At 41.1% G+C, this 14,774-nt stretch overlaps 3 long non-coding RNA genes across 3 annotated transcripts; all 3 read left to right on the top strand.

Moving 5' to 3' along the window:
• The first annotated feature begins 866 nt into the window (after positions 1–866).
• On the top strand, positions 867–2,811 carry LOC146478389 (uncharacterized). The gene is made up of 3 exons (XR_014865113.1): positions 867–951; positions 1,369–1,784; positions 2,430–2,811. It is a non-coding gene; the product is annotated as an uncharacterized LOC146478389 (long non-coding RNA).
• A 3,050-nt stretch (positions 2,812–5,861) lies between these two features.
• Positions 5,862–13,397, top strand: LOC146478387 (uncharacterized). Its single transcript, XR_014865114.1, has 3 exons — positions 5,862–6,069; positions 9,412–9,690; positions 13,040–13,397. It is a non-coding gene; the product is annotated as an uncharacterized LOC146478387 (long non-coding RNA).
• LOC146478388 (uncharacterized) lies at positions 6,053–8,041 on the top strand. Its single transcript, XR_014865111.1, has 2 exons — positions 6,053–6,371; positions 7,267–8,041. It is a non-coding gene; the product is annotated as an uncharacterized LOC146478388 (long non-coding RNA).
• Positions 13,398–14,774: the final 1,377 nt, after the last annotated feature.

Below are 14,774 nucleotides of genomic sequence, written 5' to 3'. Positions count from 1 at the left end.
CCAACCGACAAATTAATGCAACACCAAATGGAATGCCAACAGGAAATTGCAAATGAAAATGATACGAAAACCGCGCAACAAACTTCGCACAGAAGACACGGGTCTGTGTTCAGTAGGCGCGATTCCCAGCAAACTGCTGACTCTAGGTACATTGAGGTTTATAGGGGCTACAGTCCGACTCTAGAATTTGAAGATGACAGTGCGGAGTCATTGGAGCGTACTGGCATAAGCCTAAATGTTTTCTTAAGAGGCGAGCAAAAAGTGTTGCGGTTTACCACCGATATGGGACCACTGAGAATTTCTCTTTTCTTGGGAGTCTGGTTACAGGTCAAAAAAAAGAATAAAATATAGTATACTCTGAAGGTAAAATAAAGCTTTATTTCAGCATTAATTCGATAAAATGAATAAAAGTAACTCATCTCTATCGTATTATTATTTGGCTCGGGGTTATTCCGCAGTTTCAAGCTTCCTTAATCCCTTCGTCAAAGAAAGCCACGTAAATTAGCTCTCCTCTGTTCTGCGGACTATCCCATAAATTTATAGCGTGACGTCGACTCGACAACCACTAACGGAATAAACACTTCGTTTGATTGGTCAGCTGTCACGATCCATATTGCGTCAAACAACAAACGAGTCGGCTATTTTTTTAACCATACGTAATAAACTGAATGCGCGATGGCCGATCGAATAATATATAACCGAGATCGTTTGGGGCTTTCCCAGAAATAGAGGTGACTCAACCAAGCCATACCGGGAAAGGTCGGGAAAGACCGTCTGACTACAAACAAAGGATTATTTTGGCGTGAGTGCTCAATTTCACCCACGTGCGTGCTGCAGGTCAATAAATTTGTAGCGTTTCGTGGCTGGTGAGACATTTAGCTTTAGCACCGACTAGGGTCACATCTTTCGTGGAGATGGAACGAAATTCTAAATTGTAGCTAAAGAAATCCAGTTTAATCTTTGGATGTCTGTCTGTCTGTCTGTGAGCTTTTATCGAGGAAAATTGATTGGTCAGCTGTCGCAATCCATATTACGTCAAACAACAAACGAGTCGGCTATATTTCAACCATACGTAATAAACGGAATGCGCGATGGCCGACCGAATGATGTATAACCGAGATCGTTTGGGGCTTTCCCAGAAATAGAGGTGACTCAACCAAGCCATACCGGGAAAGGTCGGGAAAGACCGTCTGACTACAAACAAAGGATTATTTTGGCGTGAGCGCTCAATTTCACCTACGTGCGTGCTGCAGGTCAATAAATTTGCAGCGTTTCGTGGCTGGTGAGACATTTAGCTTTAGCACCGACTAGGGTCACATCTTTCGTGGAGATCGAACGAAATTCTAAATTTTAGCTAAAGAAATCCAGTTTAATCTTTGGATGTCTGTCTGCAAGCTTTTGTCGAGGAATAACTGTGTTCTGTTTGCGAAAATATCACATTCTGTCACACTGTTCAATTTAATTTCACCGTCACCGCCGCCTTGCTAACGGTAACATTAAACAAGGAAGAGAGAAAAATGTTTACCATGACAGCCGACCTGATCAGTGTTGCTTCACTCATCTTAATGTTTATTGTACTGTGCTGTGTAGTCAAGATATACTCAGCTGTGATGGCAGACAATGAACGAAGACAGGGCTTCACAGCCCGCTTTCCAGTTCAGGAAATAGGGGACCGCGGAGTGGCGGCGGACAGGAGGCTGGGAGGGCAAAGAGGCAGACTCAGTATCAATCAAAGGATTGAAAATCGATCGAGACCCCAGGAACATGACGAACGGCGTTGTTAAGTAAGAGATTGTAATTTATGTGTACTCTTATCTAATTCTGTTTATACTTTGGTAATCTTTCTCACTGTAGTTTAGTTTGAGCGAAAAAATAATTTCCGCTTTATGTTCGCTAGCCTTCCATACAGTCATCAAAAATTGAATCAAAAGCAAAATACAGTAGAGAAAAAGCAGAATGGGAGGGGAGAGGAAAGAAGAAGGGATTTTTTAAAAAACAGCCCATTGATGTGTAACAAATTATATAATTTTTTGCTGCCCCGAATGTTGCATCTTTGGAGACCCAGGGGCTATTCGTGGCGGACTTGAGGAGGCGAAGATTTATGGATGAAATTGCCCGTCTTGTAAACTTCATAAGACCTGATTTCTCCCGCGAAATCTTCGCCCCATTTCGACTATCTGCCCCTTTTGGAACGTTTGAATTTCATCACTCGCGGTTTTCAAATTCTGTACAGCATTTTGCTTGTGAGTCACGCTACAACCTGGTTGATAGCTGTTTATATAACGTGCAATGTGGCTATGCATGCTCCACTTATCAAAATTATACCTAGGGTAGGCCTTCTTTTTTGCTCTCTCCTCACCCCTCTCCCCTCCTCGAGTCTAAACTTTCGCGTGGCTTTCAATTGATTAATTTTTTTATTCTTTCTTTAGTTCCGATCCTCGGATTACCTGGAGAGCAAAGAGTCCATTCAAGTACTTATTTCTGTGCTGATAGATCCAAGTGTAGCTGCTTTTAATTCCTGGCTCAAGAATATCGAACCTTGAAAGAAGATAATAAGTAGTATTTTTCACACCGCTGATTGTTGCAACCGGCTGATTAGCTACAAGCTTAATTGATAGACATGTACATAACCTTTATAGCTTTGCACGTAACGCTGAGTGCACATGTATAGTCAAGACACATTTGAACTAATGAGCTGTGTTATTTTTAGTTTCAAAGTTGATGTAACTGAATTTGTTATATACCTAGACTTTCACGCAACAAAACTGTGATTGGTTGATTCTTGGTCGCGTGCCCCTGATCAAATACAAACGTATCCCGACCGGAATACAATTCCGCAATTGTTGCCATCTCAGTTGTTTGTTTGTTAATGTATGGTCCCGAGGAAAACAATTAGTTTTTCGACTTCGTCTCGGGAAACATCAGGACTCTCGGAAAAACAAAATTAACTGTTTCCCTCGGGACCATACATTAAGTTTTAACATTTACTCAGTTTTGGACGTTCTCCGTGGTCAGAAGTATCTTTCCGCTCTTTTAGATTTTTTGTGGTAGAGAAAAGTGTGTGAGGGGCAGGGGGAGGGGGGAAGGATGCATTAGATTCCAGTGATAACATGTGCTCGGTTGGGGTAGCAAACGGAATAACGACAAATACAAATAGCTACAAATGAGAAAAACAACAGGTTCCCTAAAAAATAACCCGATTTCGGTAAAAGTGTTTTATGCTATGGCTGTATTGTTTTCTAATTTGTGCGACATGCAATAAATGGCATGAGCTGCAGATCAAACATTCGCACGTTTAGTCCGGCGTTTCACTTTACTTTTGAGCCGAGCTACGCATGTTTCCGTCACGTGACCCTTGAAGTCATTACATCTAGCGATTGACCCACGGAGCTTGAAAAAGCGAATGCAAATTATACGGAAAAAAGACTGAATAAATAGCGAACGAACTTGAAAAGTCTTACGCATCTAAAAGTATATTTGCAAGAAGTGTTAGCGGGAAATCGTACCTTTTTCCCTCAAATCACACGCTTAAAGTGACAGTAAAATTATGTAAAATCCATCGTGCACGCTACCGAGAACTTTATAAGAGAAGAAAGAGACAGCTCGCAGTCCAAAGAGCTGTGGCGGTTTTGTGATGGTTAGCGATTTTGTTTTTCAACAGTTAAATAAGTCAAATCTTTATCGATACCAAGATTCGCTGAAAAGTGGTTGAGACGAAGGTCCTTGAGACAAAGAAAGAGAACGGCCTGCATGCGCTGACGTGCGAGTTTTGCTACAAACGTCTTTCGGGTAGTAAGCTTAGCTTGTAGCCGGCACCAGAAAAAATTTTTAAATGATAATAGATTTGATAACAGCTCCATTCTGAATGTTGATATTGGTGAAGCGTTGGCAAGAAACGGAAAGAACAAAGCGAGTAAAAGAAATCAAGAACAACAAAGCAGGGGGAAAGTAAATAAAGTATATAGAGAAGAGTTCGTTGGACTTAGAGGCGGGCGGAGAAGGAAAGAACAGGCACAAGACGTCCAAAATCGCATAGAGAAAGCATCAGCGTTGTAGCTTTACCGCGTGTAAAATATGCAGCAAGCTTTGCCCATCCGATAAATCACGGCAAATGGAATGCCAACAGGAAATTGCGAATGAAAATGATCCGAAAACCGCGCAACAAACTTCGCACAGAGGACACGGGTCTGTGTTCAGTAGCCGCGATTCCCAGCAAACTGCTGACTTTAGGTACATTGAGGTTTATAGAGGCTACAGTCCGACTCTAGAATTTGAGGATGACAGTGCGGAGTCATTGGAGCGTAATATAACCCTTAATGTTTTCTCAAGAGGCGAGCGAAGTGCGTTCAGTTTTCCACCGGTGGGACCAGAGACTTCTCAAGCCTGGGTTGACGCTGATGTATCTAGCCTACGGCACATAGAAATCCAGCGAGGTTACAGCCCAGTGATGCATTTTGAAGAGGAAAATAATCTTAGAAAACTCCCCCCCTCCCCCCCCCCCCCCCCCCACACACACACTATCCTTTGGAGGTTATACCCTAATGACATAGCTCCTTTAAACCTGGCATAGACTCGGGGGGGGGGGGGGGGGGGGGAAGCTCCCCTGTATAAGGTCTGAGAAAGGGTGTAGATTAAGAAATAAAATTTTAGAAAAACGGTATCTGTTTTACGGAAGGACCACCGCGACAAAATAAAAGTACCGGATCCTGTAGTAAAGGGTTTATTCAGCAAAAAATTGTAGAACAAAAAAGAAAGAAAGAAAGAAAGAAAGAGCAAGGCTAATTTCGCAATCAACCATTTTGGTCTAAAAGTCTGAAAACAAGTTTAGATTTTACAGAAGCCTGGCTTATGCCTAAAAATGGGAAGGAATTTTAGAGACGAGGGCTGAAAAAGGGTGAAGGAAATTGCATATTTTGGTTTGGAACCCAGCCTCATGCCACCAAAAATTCCCGAGGAGCTAGAGTTTCCTTTCTGGGAGGGGGGCGGGGGGAGGGGTGGGGCAACTTCACCCAGCAAACAAAAGTTGACAAACTCTTGCATACTTTTAGACATCAAACCTTAACAAGCATAAGGTTGCCAATCGAAGGGAGGGACAATTACAACCGTAGAGCATTCAAGGTTCCACATTTTTTAGCATCCAGGGAAGCATTAACTGGAAGTTGGCACTCTTGTCGAAACCAGTTGGTCAACAATCGCCTATACCAAACATGCAATGACCAGAGGCTCCCTTTCTTTCTCGCCCCCATACCGCGCTCCGCTCGCCCGGCTCGCAATTTTTTTTTTTTTTTCGTCCCATACCCCATTTGGGAGCCTGTCCACAGGCTATTTTTGAAATACTTAATACTGTAATGTTAAGAAAAATTCAAAGCTTTATAATGCCAATAAACTAAGGAAATTTCTGCGAAAGCTCTGAAATCTTCACTGACATGTATTAAAATTCAAAACTCCGTTCGACAAGTTTCAAATTACCAGTCACACGTGATGTAGATTGACTGTAAGCTATTTTTTAAAATAAAAGTACTCACATAAAGACTCCGTTCGACAAGTTTCAAATTACCGGTCACGCGTAAAGTAGATTGGCTGTAAAGTATTTTTGGTACCAAAAATAACTTACAGTCACACGCGTGACTGGTAATTTGAAACTTGTCGAACGGAATTTTGATTTGCGTGCCACAAATAACTTACATTAAAATAAAAAACGATACCCGATACCCCGATACAGCACGATACCCCGTGCTGCCATAGCAACACGGCTGTAAACTCTTCTCGTGATTGGTCAGCCGTATGACTGGGCACAAGTTCATGATATACATAAAGGGCGTTCAAACCGGAAGTTGCTGAAAACTTGAAAACAAAGGGTAGAAGGGTTCAATAAAATTGCAGCACCGCACGCTAACAAGCCATTTGGCTTTGGCACTTCCTACGGATACATCTTTCGCGGGCATCGGAAGAAATTCTACATTATAGCCAAAGAAATCCAAATCATCATTGCGAGTTTTTAAGCGAGGAATAATTCCCATCTGAATACTCACACTGTTCAATTTCACCGCCACCGCCGCCTAGCTAACGGTAAAGACGAAGAAGAGAAAAATGTTTACCGTGACAAGCCGAGCTGATCTGTGTCGCTTCATTCATCTTAATGTTTATTGTACTGTGCTGTGTGGTCAAGATGTACTCAGCTATGATGGCAGTCGACTCTGAACGAAGACAGGGCTTCCCAGTTCATGGTCCTGAGATGGAGGGACAGGAAAGAGCAGGCCGTGGAGCGGCCGACAGGAGGCTTCGAGGACAAAGAGGCAGAATCGGTACCAATCAAAGGAGTGGACGTCGACCGATACCCCAGGAACATGATGAACGGCGTTTTTAAAAAAGTAGGACATCGTTAATTATGTGCACTCGTGTCTAATTCTGTTTATCCTTTGGTAATCTTTTTTGACGACAGTTTGGTTTGGGCAAAAACTTTATTCCGGCTTTATTCTCAGGTCCCTCTTGCTTTATAGGAAAACCTTCCGCTTTTGCTGTCTGGCGATGGAGACTGAATTACTCTGATTTTGATTAATAAGCATTTGTTAGTATTAGTATCATTGAACGTTACTATTTATTTCTTTTTTTTCTGTTTACAAGTAAGCCTCTGTATGCAGCTTGTGTAGCAAGCGTTCCCCTAAGCCTTGTGCTTTTGCTGTACAAAAATTTAAATTTAAATTTGAATCGAGAGCAAAAAAATTAGAGGAAGGAGAATAGGAGGGGAGAGCAACACCCCGCAATTTTGAAAAACACCCCATTGACGTAAAAACTAATAAACAAAATAATTTTTTCGTGCCTCGAAGTTTCATCCTCGGAGACCCAGGGGCAGATAGTCGGACGGGGCGAAGAATCATGGGCGAAATCGGGGCAAGCTAAGTTACTCGCCCGCTTAGTCTCGATTTCGCTCATGAAATCTTCGCCCCGTTCAGAAGAACTGCCCCTCGGGAACCGTTTGAAGTTCATCACTTGTGGTTTTCAAGTTCTGTCCGGCATTTTGCTTGTGAGTCACGCTATAGAATTTGGTTGATGGCTGTTTAAAATTAACGTCGATGTTGCTATGCTCCACTTATCGAAATAGCGGGCAAACGGACCATCTGTCTCCTCACCCTCCCCCCACCCCCCCCCCCCCCCCTCCTACTATTTTTCGCCCTCGTCCAGACTTTCGCGTGGTTTCGATTTTTTTATCCTCGGATTTCTGGCAGAGCAAACAGTTCATTCAAGTACTTATCTCTGTGTTGCTAGGTTCAAGTTCAGCTGCTTCAATTCCTGGTTCAAGAATTGCAAAGCGTGAAGGAGGATAATTGCACATTCGTCGCTGATTGTTGCAACGGCTGATTACCTACAAGCTTTAATTGATAGACATGTACATAGCATTTACAGTTTTGTAAGTGACGCTAAGTGCGTAAGTAAGGACATTTGAATTAATGAGCATTGATAGTAAAAGAATATAATTCATTAGTAAGGATACATACATATGCAAGGTAAAACAGGAAATTACAAAATCCAATACCTTACACGAACTAAGTACAGAATTAAATTTTATAAAGAAATCGCAGAAAAGTGATTCTGCTTGCCATAAATCGTAGGGTAAGCTGTTCCAAAGTACCACACGACAATAGTTACCGAACTGTTTTCACAAAGTTAGTGCGGGGCAATGGAACGGGAAGTTGTTCACAGAATTTCTCAGAGAATAACTTGTTACATAAGTACAGTTTGTAAACTGATTTTATACTTAGATACCCGTGAGGCAGACAATGTAAAAAGTTTTAAATCAATATGCATGAGTCCGGGTGCTTAGTTTCCGCCAGCCAAGTGTGACAAATAAATGGAGCATCTCAGATCGCGTATAGCGTAGTTCTGAAAGCGGAATTACCAAACGAAAAATAAGGAAAACAACCGGGCTCTCTAAAAGAATAACCATTTTGGTAAAGGCTTGCTGTTTTATGCTGTGTTTTGCTTTTTGGTTGTATTGTATTCTGATTTCTGTGACATGCCATAAATGTCAATAAGTAGATCAAAGAAGACAGCACTTTTTAAATAGTCGGGGGTTTCCCTTCACTTTGGGCAGTCACGCATACCTCCGTCACGAGACCCTTGAAGTCGTCGTGCGAATTCCGGCTAAGAACTGCTCCGGCTTGTAGCTCACCAGAAACAAATGAGTCAATGAGAATAGATTTGATAAAAGTTCCATTTAAAATATTGATATTGGTGAAGAGCTGGAAAGAAACGGAAAGAACAAAGCGAGCAAAAGAAATCAAGATCAACAAAGCAGAGAGAAAGTAAATGAAGTACAAGAAGAGTTCGTTGGGCTTAGAGCGAGAAACGAAAGAACAGACACAAGGCTTCCAAAATCGCACAGAGAAAACATTAGCATTGTAGCTTTACCGTGTGAAATATACGGCGAGCTTTGCCCATCCGATAAATTAATGTCGCACCGCAAATGGAATGCTAACAGGAAATTGAGAATGAAAATGATCCGAAAACCGCGCAACAAACTTGACACAGAAGACACTGGCACTGGGTCTGTGAGTGTGTTCAGTAGCTGCGATTTCCAGCAAACTACTGACGTTAGGTACATTGAGGTTTATAGGGGCCACTGTCCAACTCTAGAATTTGAAGATGACAACTTGGAATCATTGGAGCGTCCATTGGACCGATATGGTCCAAGCAGAATTTCTCTTTTCTTGGGAGCCTGGTCACAGACTAAAAAAGAATGAAATATAGAAAAGACCGAATGTAAAATAAAGCTTTATTTTAGCATTCATTCGATAAAATGAATAAAACTAACTTATCTCTATCGTATTATTATTTTCGCCGTTTCAAGCTTCCTTCATCCCTTCGTCAAAGAAAGCCACGTAAATTTGCTCTCCTCTGCGGTGTTCGTGCTGTCCTGTAGAATATCCCATAATTTATAGGAACGGGAGAATTTTAATGTGATGTCGACTCGACAACCACTATAAACGGAAATAAACACTTCGTTTGATTGGTCAGAGAACAAAAGAGTCGGCTATTTGTGAAACTGAATGATCGGAATGCGTGTTGGCTGACCGAATAATATCTATGTTCAGTTTTCAATCAACCGGGGAAACACCGCCTGGCTACAAACAAAGGATTATCTTGGCATTGACCCACGTGCGTGCTGTAGGTCAATAAATTGGCAACGTTTCGTGGCTGGTGACACATTTAGCTTTACCACCGCCTAAGGACACATCTTTCGCAGGGATCGAACGAAATTCTAAATTGTAGCTAAAGAAATCCAATTTTTCATTGGATCTCTGTCTGCGAGCTTTTATTGAGGAAAAACTGTTTTGATCGCCAAAATTTCACATTCCGTCAGACTGTTCAATCTAATTTCACCGTCACCACCGCCTTGCTAACGGTAACAAGGAAGAGAGAAAAATGTTTACCATGACAGCCGACCTAATCAGTGTTGCTTCACTCATCTTAATTTTTGTTGTACTGTGCTATGTGGTCAAGATGTACTCAGCTGTGATGGCAGACTATGAACGAAGACAGGGCTTTCCAGCCCGCTTCCCAGTTCAGGAAATAGGGGATCGTGGAGTGGCGGCGGACAGGAGGCTTCGAGGGCAAAGAGGCAGACACAGTATCAATCAAAGGACTGAAAATCGAGTGAGACCCCGGGAACATGACGAATTGCGTTGTTAAGTAATTACATTGTAAGTTTGCTGTACCCTTATCTAATTCTGTTTATGTTTTGGTAATCTTTCTCACGCCAGTTTAGTTTGAGCGAAAAAAATAATTTCGGCTCTATGTTCGCTAGCCTTCCAAGCAGTCATTAGGCCAAGCATGGGTAGCTAGTGCTAACATGATATTACCCTTCACCTGACGTCACGCATTGGCCATTGCGTAATACGGCCACAACTACAATTCCCTCTAGTAAAAATGGATTTAAACAAAAGCGAATCAAGCTCCGAGGATAATTCGAAGGTTGCCTATTCTTTTCTGATTTCTGAATATGCTAAGAAGCTGGATTTGCCGGTCAGAGATTGATATTTGCAGAAAATATCCACAATCGGAATCGATCCAGTGTTGATCGAAGCCCGGGATAGCAAATCGAACGTTCGAAAATCGAACTCAATCAAACTCAATCCGTGGATTGAGTTCGATTGAGTTCGGCAATCGAACGAAATCGAACCTCAGACTTTCAGTGAGTTCGATTTCCGAACAAATCGAATTCAATCGAACTCAATCCATCTGATTGTGTTCGATAGAGTTCGGAAACCGAACTCAATCGAACACAATTTAATTGATTGAGTTCGATTGGCTTTGGTAAACCTATACAAAGCAAGCCCAAAGCAATCCCATATAACAGAAACCCCACTATAAACTGTCCACGGCAGTTCAGAGAACAGAACAGAACGGAACAGAACAGAACAGAACAGAACAGAACAGAACAAAACCATCATTATTCCCGCGGGCGTATTCCGAAATTGTCGTACCCTTTCCTTTTTTAACTAACATGCGGAATGACAAATCGAAGGGTTGCTTTTATGCAAAAATACAAACAAATTACTAACCGCGACACAGGCAACGGCACACAGTAGATGAATGGTTTTAAAAGAAAAATATATAATATCTTACTAACAATATACATGATTCTCCCAAATTCATCTTGGACAATGTAAGAGGTGAACGAGCGCCAGAATATTGGACGTTTGGGAGCATCTTACTGCCATGATAGAAAGCATAAATAGTAAATGCAGCAGTAAAATTATTTTTCTCCTCAGGTCAAAATCAAAGTAAATGATCAGATGTTCGTATACATTTAAGGCGTCGTCCACACGTATCCGGAAATTTGTGAAAACGCAATTTTTTTTTACGAATACGGCTTGCGTCCACACGTATCCAGCGTATATTCCGGCCGTATCCGGAAATATTTGAAAACGCTCTCCAGAGCGGAAATTTTTTTATCCGATACGAATACGTATACGTGTGGACGGTCGTATCCGGAAATTTTCCGGCGATTCTGGACGCGACCAGGTAGGACAAGCGCATGGTGGGACAATTTTATCAATGGCACAATGATCGAAGAAGAATGGAGAGAGAATTTTAGAACTGGGCACTAGAGCAAATCAGAAAATTTCCGGATACAATCGGATACGTGTGGACGGCTGAAAACCCGGGGTAGTCAATTGATAATATCGATAATCGATAGCATTCGATAACAATCAATAAAAATCGATTAATTTTATTCGAAATTCGATAAAAATCGATAAAAGATTTCGTTGAGAGTAATCGATAATTATCGATTTTTGAATCAGGGCTATCGATTTTATTGATAAATATCGAATTAATCGAAACTGAATTATCGTTCCAATTTTCGAAACGGAAACACCAAAAGATATTAAAGCCGGTGAACTCGCAGAGACACTTATAACAACTTCCCTGTTCGTTAAATGATAAAGATTGCTTCATCTTTTCTACAACTTTAAGTATTACTCAGCGTGTGTTGTATTTTTTGTAAATCCGATATAGATCCCTGGTTGATTATTCCACAGTTTTATTTATTTGCTGATGTAACACAATCGCACGCTCGTTGCTCTATCACCCAGTCTTTAAAAGGGAAAGATTTTCGTGATTTTTTGAGTAAAGATATGAACAAATCATCTAGACGCCCTCGGGCTCGTAATCTAAATTCTTCTTGTTCCCCATATTTCTTAGGTTAAGACGTGGTTTCAAAACCAGCGTAACAAAGGAAAAAGAGAAAATTTAGGCGACAACCTTGAAGCCGAAGGAAGAATAATTTATGTTTGTAATCGAACCCGGTTAATCAAACAATAAAACAAGGAAGAAAATCATAATGCAGTCTCTTTGGTCTCTTGTACAGTGCTTGTCAACAAATCATTTCATTGCCGCTTTGAAATCTAAATTTAAAGAGTCACAATCAAACGCTCCCTCAACGGAAACAGGATACTCTCAAGTGTATTAAGGCTTGACCAGCCCAATTGTTATGCACATTTTTATTTGGAGGGGAAGCATTTGTCTGATCTCTGTGGAACTTGGCAAACAGTTTATTATCAGTGTCCTTATTAATTTTCTAAAATTTGCTGTATCAGATTCTAGTCACGTGACCTGAAAACGACTTATAACGGTTAAAATGTTAATCTTTCCCGTAAGTGACCACCTCCCGTAAGCGACCACTTTGTCGTGCACCAAGGGTGGTCGCTTACGAGAGAGTTGACTGTATTTTATTATTTACAAGCTCAGTTTACCTCTTGCTTAGACATAGCCTTCCATCAGTTAAATATCAATTTTGCTGATTGGTTGTTTAGAAATTCTGATTTTGATTTGTGATTAATAAGCTTTTTTGGCATATCAAGCTCATTGCGCTCTGACTATTATCATTTAGCGTTACCTTTTATTTCCGTAGCTTTGATTAGGATAGATTTTTTTTCGAAGAAGGAGAACACAAGTAAGCCGCTGTAGCTTGTGTAGCAAGCGTTTCCGTAGATTTTGCCAATTTTGCTGCACAAAAATTGAATCAAAGGCAAAATACAGTAGAGAGAAAGGAGAATGGGAGGGGAGAGGAAAGCCGTAACGTTTTTTTTTTAAACCCATTGACGTGAAACAAATGTGCCCGAATGTGCCCCGAATGTTGCATCTTTGGAGACCCAGGGGCTGTTCGTGGCGGACTTTAGGGGGCGAAGATTTATGGGTCAAATTGGCACTAGCAAAGTTACATGCCCGTCTTGTAAACTTCATAAGACCTGATTTCGCCCGTGAATTATTCGCCCAGTTTCGACTATCTGCCACTCGGGAACGTTTGAATTTCATTACTCGCGGTTTTCAAATTCTGTCCAGCATTTTGCTCGTGAGTCACGCTACAACTTGGTTGATAGCTGTTTTAACGTGCAATGTGGTTATGCATGCTCCAGTTATCAAAATTATAGCGAGGGTAGGCCTTCTTTATCCCTCTCTCCTCACCCCTCTCCCCTCCTCCAGTCCAAACTTTCGCGTGGCTTTCAATTGATTAATGTTTTTATTCTTTCTTCAGTTCTGATCCTCGGGTTACCTCAGTGGAGAGCGTAGAGTCCATTCAAGTACTTTTCTCTGTGCTGATAGATCCAAGTGTAGCTGCTTTTAATTCCTGGCTCAGGAATATCGAACCTTGAAAGAAGATAATAAGTAGTATTTTTCACATCGCAGATTGTTGCAACGGCTGATTACCTACAAGCTTAATTGATAGACATGTACATAACCTAGACTTTATAGTTTTGCACTTAATGCTGAACGCATATGCAAAGCCAGGACACATTTGAATTAATGAAGTGTGTTATTTTTTTTTTTTTTCAAAGTTGATGTAACCGAATATATTTACAGTTCAGTTTTGGACGTTCTCCGTGGTCAGAAGTATCTTTCCGCTCTTTTAGTTTTTCGGTGACAGAGAAGTGTGTGTGTGTGTGTGTGGGAGGGGGGGGGGGGGGGGCATTAGACTCCAGTCATAAGAGGTTTTGCTCGGTTGGGGTTGGAAGCGAAATAACGACAAATAAAAATAAGGAAAACAACGGTTTTCCCCCGAAAATAACTTGATTTCGGTAAAAAGTGTTTTATGCTATGGCTGTATTGTTTTCTGATTTCTGCGACATGCCTGATAAATGGCATGAGGTGCCGATCAAACATTCGCGCGTTGGCCGGTGTTTTCCTTCACTTTTGAGCCGAGTTACGCATATTTCCTTCACGTGACCCTTGAAGTCATTACATCTAGCGATTGAACCACGGAGCTTGAAAAAGCGAATGCAAATTATACGGAAAAAAGAATCAATAGAGAAAACGAGACCGGAAATAAATTTCAGCCGACTTGTCGCGCAAATCTAAATTTTGTAAATAAAACCAAAGTAGAATTTCAGTTCGCGCAATTTGTGACTAAACAGGGAGCGGTGACTGTCCATGGCTGTCGCGCAAAAACATCTTTGGGAGGTAGGGAGAGGCGACATTTCGCTCGTGATGGCGCGTAAATCTGTGACGTCTGCGCCAAGGTATCAGGCCGCAGCTATTACAAAAAAATACACCGAGCAAAACTACGAAAAGGGAGCTAAAATGCTGGCTTAAAATTGTTTTTTCTTGGGATTCTGACAGGTAAGTGTGTTCTCAAATTATCCAGCTTTCGTTTGATACGAATTTGATTGCAAAGAGGCGAACAAGTCGAACGTTCAAAGCTACAGAACAACGTAAGTCGATAATTTATTAATTAATTTATTTTTCACAACTTTTGTGGACGCCCTGTGACTTAAAACAAAATGGCGGATTATTAATGTCAGTACACTCTTACCCAGATCCCCATAGATTCTCGACCTCATCCTCACAATGAAGAAAGCTCTGCAAATAACGACAAAAGAACGTCATATAATGTGGCAAATAAAGCACCGCATATAATGAGAAAACGGCCTCATATATTAACAAAAGCACTGCATATAATGCGAAATGTACCGCATATAATGTAGAAAGTACTGCTTATAATACAAAAGGGACCGCATATTGATGACAAATAGCTAGAGTACCGCATGTAATGAAAAAACTACCTCATATATTGACAAAAACACTGCATATAATGATGACAAATAAAGCACCGCATATAATGAGAAAACTATCTCATATATTGACAAAAGCACCACATGCAATGCGAAATCTACCGCATATAATTACAAAAGCACTGCATATAATGACAAAAGTACCGCATCAGTAATGTAAAAACTACTGCATATAATACAAAATGCACCGCGCATAATGGG

The sequence above is a fragment of the Pavona decussata genome, unplaced genomic scaffold (assembly GCF_977016875.1).
Source record: "Pavona decussata unplaced genomic scaffold, jaPavDecu1.1 SCAFFOLD_64, whole genome shotgun sequence".
Taxonomy (NCBI): Eukaryota; Metazoa; Cnidaria; class Anthozoa; order Scleractinia; family Agariciidae; genus Pavona; species Pavona decussata.
This window is presented reverse-complemented; position numbering and strand designations above follow the sequence as displayed.